Source organism: Cavia porcellus, unplaced genomic scaffold, assembly GCF_034190915.1.
Source record: "Cavia porcellus strain 051 isolate PalLab524CR breed Dunkin Hartley unplaced genomic scaffold, mCavPor4.1 scaffold_23, whole genome shotgun sequence".
NCBI lineage: Eukaryota > Metazoa > Chordata > Mammalia > Rodentia > Caviidae > Cavia > Cavia porcellus.
The window spans coordinates 38,740,403-38,747,906 of NW_026947506.1; the positions used below are offsets into that span (position 1 = coordinate 38,740,403).

The window sequence follows — 7,504 nt, forward strand, 5'->3', positions numbered from 1 at the left end:
ATAGAAAATTAGAAGCCAATGATCTCCAACCTTTTGGGCACCAGTTTTCATGGAAGACAATTCTCCACAGGCTGGTATGGGGGTGACTTCGGGATGATTCAAAGGAACATGCAATCTAGGTCTCTCACATCCTCAATTCACAATACAGTTTATGCTCATATGAAAATCCAATACTGCAGCTAATCTGAAGAATATGGAGCTCAGATGGTCAAGTAAACTATGGAGAGCAACTCTAAATATAGATGAAGCTTCTCTTACTTCTTACCTCATGCTGTGGGGCCAGATCCCTAACAGTCCCAGACCCATCCTAACCCAGGCTCCAGGGGTTGGGATACCTAAATTGAATGGCAATCAAAAGCTCAACATTCTGATTTTTTTATTGTTTGAATATTCAGTTAAATTTATTGGAATGACTCTCACTTTGAGCAATAATCAATCTGATATCAATAGTAAAAACAGTACTCTGAAGTCATGGCACAGAAATACATAGCATCTAAGGCTATTTTTCAGTTATTATTTGTGTGCTTTCAATCTGGAAAATCCAGTATGAAACACTTGATGTTGTCAGAGTTACTCAGCCAGTTTTTGACATTTCTAATTGAGAATAACACAACATTGTGATGAAAGAATCTTAAATGACAGGAATGAAAACTGCTGCATGACTCATTTTTGCAGAACTTATAAAATTACTTGCTACTCAACATAACTATATTTATTGTTTAAAGTCTTTCATCTTAATAATATTGTAAGTTACCAAGAACAGTCTTTTCTTCTGTTAATCACCTAGCAATGACGGAAAGTCAAACTGCCAAACCTTTGTGACTAGCAGGGCAGCCCTCTGCTGGACTATGTAAGGTATTCAGTCACCATGTCTGCGTTAGTTACAAAAGGCGTTACAGTAGATAAAATATAAATATAAGCTACTCACTCTCTCGAACAAAATGAGAATCCCTGAATAAGCTACAAAAATAAAATTATTTTTAAAAAATTAATTTTACCATAAAAAGTCAACAGAGTACCAATAATATGAGTAAACAATTTCAGACACTAAGAACCAGTAATGAAGAAATTTATAGTTTCAATCTCCTTTTCTCCTTTGGAGGCTCTTCAGAAACAATAATTCTGGCAGGAACAATGGACATACTGTAATGTTAATCTTTCATGATGATTTTTGTATTAACATTTATCATATTTTTGTGAATCCATTCACTCTGTGGATGTTTTCTTATGCATATTCATGAGTGAGAGCAGATACAGGCTGAGCAGTCCATATTCATTAAGTCTCTTGCCACTGGCAGCAAAACTTTTCAGAGCCATTTCCTTTTTAAACAATCATTTTGAGAAGCAAGTTATTTTTCTCTGCGGTTCATCCCATGCCTGAGATTTGCAGTAACACAGGACTAACTTACCACTACTTCAAACTTCCTGATCTGGGAAAGTGCAAATGATTGAGTCACATAAATAAACAACTGTTCAGAGGCAACAAACTTAAAGGACTTTCTAAAAAAAATCAATGAGTCCTTAGATCGTCAACATTTGCTCTACCGCCCACTTATTTGCTTTCCTTATAGGGGTGTCTCCCACAGCCTTTACCCAGATGTCAATTCTTTTCTTGGTGTCACTGGCAGGTCCTTCCTTCCCTGACAAAACTGCAGCAGAAGAATGAGGCTATGGTGTGGCTGTTTCCAGGGAGAGTTCCCCAAGTGCCCGGCTGCCAGCAGCCACAGCAACCGGGGAGGTACAGCAGGGACTCTGATTCCTCCACAATCATCCCAGGGCAGAGCAGGGCCAGAAGTGGCCTTGATATTGTTAACAAAACAGAAATAAAAGTTTAAACTGTGCCTATGCACATCTTTTTCTCTTCCTTCTTTTGCATCCTCAGCCTTTGTAAGCAGTTTTTCTGTACCACCTGCCTGGTCACCTCTTGGCACTGGCACAACTGAATTGGGATTTATACCAACAGGAACAATTCCTTAAGAATAAACACACCCTGTTCTAACAACAAAGGTCTTGTTCCACAAAGATCAATAAGAAGTGGCACGTTTTTGTGAAATCAATTCAATAGAGAGTAAACACTTTAAGAGATTTCTATGCTAACAGTTTTACTGCACATTTGTAGAGAGGCCCTATATGCTGGAAGAACATCCCAAGACCTCTAGTCTTTCATTTATGCATGTATTTATTGAAAAAATTACTGTGTACCCTTAAATGTCTGGTTTAAGTGCTTAGAATATATAGATGACTAATACCCAAATGGTCTTCTGACTCTGATGTCACTAGCAGAGGACAGGTGGTACACAGACTCAGTGATATATGGATCACAATCAGCCTGACATTGTAAATTTTCATATTTTTAGTCCAGGTGATACTGAAAGAAGAATTAAGATCTGCCTATGCTGAAAGCGTTGATTCTTCATTTTTCCTGCAATATCCAATGGGTAAATAAATGCACGGTAGCCACTTGCCATCTTTATCATCACAGTGCATTTTTGTCTGCATGCTACCTTAAAATTTGAGTGAGATTCCTACTCAGGTCTTCATATGGAAATTTTAATCATTTAAAGAATATTTACATGTTTACAATGCCTAAGTTTTATTGGTCTTGTTCTCTACTGTTTTGTCCAACTTTATAATATCTAATGAGATAGACAATTCTTTTTAAGGAAACAAGGGACAACGTTGATAACCATTGTTGATAAACTTGTACTCTGTTCTACATCATGTGCTATGTCTATCCTTGGTATTGACTGACAGCTTTGTTTTGCCATATTTGACTGTATTCTTCCCCCCCCCAAAAAAAAGTAATAAGCACTAAGGAGTAATGAAATCCAAAGTGCGTGAATTTTGTTGTAAAAAAGAGAGGGAAAAAAAAAAAGAAAAAGAGCTCTAACGGATATAACAGCAAGTGTGTTTAGGGGTGTTAAATAGCTGACTGTATCAATGTTTTTGGATCATTGAACACAGCTGTTTGCAGTCTACCTGTTTGAATGTCCACCTTGTATTCTTTGATACTGTGATTTGAGGAACTATTTTCAAGATGATAATATGTAATATACTAACAGGTGATTTCTTACTGTTATGGTTTTTTTTTTGTTTGTTTGTTTTGTTTTTTTTTTGTTTTGTTTTGTTTTTTTGTAGTTCTGTATTACGTGTACCCTTACACCGCTTTGGTTTGTTTTGTGTTTTTCTCTTTTTCCTCTTAAATAAAAAAAATAAATAAATAAAAATAGAGAATATTTACAGTAGACATAAACTTATCTGATCTCTGCTTCTCCTTCAAGATTGAAGACACCAAGATTAGAGTGAGAAAGATATTTTGAAGAATGACAGATAAACCATAATCAAAAAAGATTATGAATTCCAGGCTTTTCCAATATGCTGCTTTAGACCAGCCAAGTAGTGCTTAGAATTCTACAGTCATTGCCCTAAATCTAAAGGAAGACCCCTTCATTGATTTAACTCCGTCTTGCCTTTCTATCTAGTTCTTTTTCTGAGTCATTTTCTTAACATTCACCTTGAATTTAGGAACTATAGATCTGTTATTGTGATAAGAGTGAAATTACACCCTAAGCAGGGACAACTTTTTTTTTATCATTGATGAAACACTATGTGACAATCTGGAGAGGGCAATCAACCAGATATAGCTCGACCTCAATCACCAGCCAGCAATCATCCCATGCCTGAGATTTGCAGGAAAAGGAGCTGGATTTTACTCAAACCTTCAACCCTTACCTGCATTTGTTTCCTGTATTACACCAACATTATTGTTGGCAACTTGAAGAAAGTTCTTCACTGTTGCCAGTGGAGTTACACTGAGAATAAACTCATTACTGCTTTCACCACCATTTATCTCTTCAGATGGCGTTTTGAGATGAGTAGCCAGAACTAATCTGATGAGACACCAGAACCAGAACCAGGTCTTTGGCTTAGTTCTGGCAATACTATCACTCAAGGGAAATATAATTTGATTTCCACTGACTCAGTGAAATGATTTCAATTAGGAGGCATCATTTCTCTGGAATGATTTTTGTACTGGGTTAACATTATGTAATTAATAATCTTGATTATGTATTAAAAGGAGAAGAAAGCAAAATTATTTTTCTGTGTAACCAAGGGCTCATTCTCAGTATGACAGACTTGATCTTGCAGATTTGGAAGAACCCAGAGGTATTTAAAATTTGTGGTTAGAAGAATGGCCCAGCTCTTTTGGGCCCTGTGATTTGGGGATATCAGGACTGGACTGGGAACACAGTGTCACTATGCATTGATTATGCTGTGTGTCTAGTACCTTCAGAACATGTTTCAAGCACCAAAAAAGACAATTAAAATTCTTCCCATGAGAGGTTTAACATATAGCAGGCTTGAAAAAGTCTAATCACGAAAACACACATAAATATATGAAATTACAAACTCAGACAAACACTATGGAATATAGAAACATTTTAGTGAATTTCCAAACAAGATTTGACACAGTTGTTCCTTCTTTTTCCCCTTAAATCTGCATTCAAAAGACATGGAAGGGGAATTAATAAGACTTGGGGAATGAACAGTGCAAGACTGGAGGTTTGTCCAGGCTTGTCTCCTTATCTGTTCAAGAGATAATTGACCTAACAGGCTTAAAGTCCATGGTTGAGTTCCCCAAGGCTCCTGCAAGTGATGTTGATAGGAACTTTGAGAGGCCTAGGGGACCTTCTGTCTTCTAGGCAGCCCAAAAGGAAGCAGATAGTCTCTCTTCCTTTCAGAGGAAGTGTCATTGCCAGCGTCTTCCCTCTTTGCAGAAGGGGCCCACAAGAGGTACACAAGGGCCTCACTTACTGCAGTTTTTTCACAGTGTTCAGACTCTCCACAGTGGAAGCAGCCACCCTGTTTTATTTTCTCCCTTTGTAAGAGGAGTCTTTGGGTTACTCTGAGAGATCAGTGTTATGTTTTCCAATTTGAAATGAAAACTAGGGTCTGTTCTTGTACCTGTAGCTCTTTTTCCCTGGATCTTGGTGCTTCCTACTACTTTGTCCCTGTTTTGGACATCAAAGGCCAAACGTAAAATTTCATTTATGTGAACCCATACAATGCTTCAGAAGCTTTCTATTAATATGAAAAGTACTCTTGCCTGTGAATTGGGCTCAATGTTAGTACGTTTACAGAAGATTTCAGTGATGTGCTTCAAAAATAAAGGATTTTCTTCTTTGGCTCAGGTAATTTCTCTAATCTATTCAAAATTGGCTTACTCATGCTTTTTCTCATCCCATCAATCAAATGACTAATCATTTTATTGTGCTTCCCACAATCTGGCATTTCCAATCTGGTACTGGGCACTTGAATTTCATTCATATCTTGTACTATTTGGGGCATTTGTTTCATATGCCTTAGGCTGTGCTGCTGACTTTTATGGGCTTTCACTTCAGGACTGCAACAAGTGGAATATAGTACATGAAGATCTGTCCAAGTTAGATCATAAATTATAGGTAAAGCCTGAAATTTGTCTATGAATCTTCCATGTGTCCTCTGAAAATAGTCTCAATTTTTGTTTGCTCTGGACTAGATCACTTACAGCAAAAGGAACATGTACTCTTATTACACCCTGCCACACCCAAGACTTCTCAGAGGGGACACATACTAACCTTTGAATCGCTGGGGTAGTAACAAGTAACAACAGGCTGAATTCCATTGGTAAGGGAGGAAGAAGATAAATTAAAGAAAAGGTGGTGTGAAGGAAGTAGCCTTTTGAGACAATGAATTAGATGAAGCAGCTGAGGTAGGTCCCAGCCCTCCTCAGACACCCCTTCACTCTACTGCTGGTGCCACCATCATCAGGGATGCCCAGTTTGGGTACCCAAGACTTCAACTTCTGTATGTTCTGAATCCATTATGGCTGATCCTATTGGCCCAGAGACATTACAGATTATACAAAATCCATGTAATTCTGTGTCTTTATATAGGGTCATAAAACCCTGGACATACGGGATTTCTGTCTGCTTTTCCTCTTTCTATAAAATAGATCAAGCTGGAATATTGTATTTAAATTTAAGATTCTGTTCAGATGTCATGTCTCCCCACTTTGTAACTTATACTTACCCCATACTGAATTGCAAAAAAAATATTTTTTTGAAAATCATCCATTTAAAGTGGCCCCAATTTCACAAAGTACAATTTAAAGGTGTTACTTCAGGAATAGATACTAAGTTACTTATAAAACAGATGAACTATCCATCTTTGAAGTTTTCCTTTGGTACTTCTGGAAAAAGCTAAAGAAAAAGGAATAAAAGATAGGGAGGACTTTTAGGTCTCCAAGACCAGGTCGTGTGTGCTGTCCACCTCAAACCAGGCTTCCATCTTGTGACTAGAGGTTGCACCACGTGTGAAACACTCTGCCAAACCAGGCTTCTGTCATGCATCAGCAGGCTTCCCAACCCAGAAATCATGTTGCTAATTTAGTGGCTTGAAGCGAATCTAGTACAAGATTCTCACTGGGAGCACAGTCTGTTTTGTTTTCCCGAACAGGAGCTGCTCAGTGGGACAGCTTCACCTTGCTACTTCCAGGGCCACAATCACCATGATTGGTGGCTCTGCCACTTTTTGTCACTGAGTAATCTAAGTGTCCTTGCTAGTTACATAGAAACAGATGAGGAAAGCAGGAAAAGGAGCTGGATTTTACTCAAAAATCACGAGGTGGATTTTATTCCAAAGTCTACTACAAAAAAATCTTTAAATGTTTAGACCTGTAACACACACCAGGAACCCACAGAAGATTGTAAAAGTCTGTAGATGTTATTTAGCAACTATAGATCACTTATCAGTTTCAGCAGAGGATGAATTTGCAGCTAAAAAGTAGATTAGAGGACCTCCCTCATGTTGAAATGTTTAGGAACCCACAAATATGTCTGCTTTAATCTGTTTAATCTGCTTTAATCTGCGTATCTGTTAAAGAGATTGGTTTCAGAGGCTGGTTGCTTGAGAAAATTTGCTCAAGATGCTGCATGGGGTCTCATTCTTATTTTGTATCTTCCTAAAGAGCAAGATTTTTCAGAATCCCATCTAACCTAAGCATGAGACATATTCTTCTAAAGGAACAGATAGTGAGACTGTTACACATCTTGCAGAATGACTCCTGTCATCTCTTCCCATTACTGGTTAGAGAGAGAGCAAGTGAATCTTGTAATTGGTACCTTTATACATAAGGTGTTTAGGAGTTTCTAATCATTAGAAAAGAAAAAAAAAGGAACCCTGAGTCTGCAGTGGGAGAGAGACAAACTACTCTTCGGAGGCAAGGAGGTTGGGATAAAACTGCTGTGTACTTCAGAGAACACTATATTTCAAAAGACCAAGGGTGGGATGGGAGAAGTAAGAATTGAGAAAGAACATAACTAACTAAAAAACCAAAAGTCTTGATGTATCAATGTAACCCTCTCAATCCCTCTTTTTACCTTCTTCTGTTATGGGAGTAGTATTAGACCCCCTAAATATGGTATAAAGAAAAAACTTTAGGCCTATGTCCTCTAGACCTCTA

The 7,504-nt window shown here is 37.8% G+C and overlaps 1 pseudogene; it reads right to left on the minus strand.

Annotated features, from left to right (window-relative positions):
• Window positions 1-1,332: 1,332 nt before the first annotated feature.
• On the minus strand, window positions 1,333-1,771 carry LOC100734438 (ubiquitin-like protein ATG12; annotated as a pseudogene).
• Between the last annotated feature and the right edge of the window lie 5,733 nt (window positions 1,772-7,504).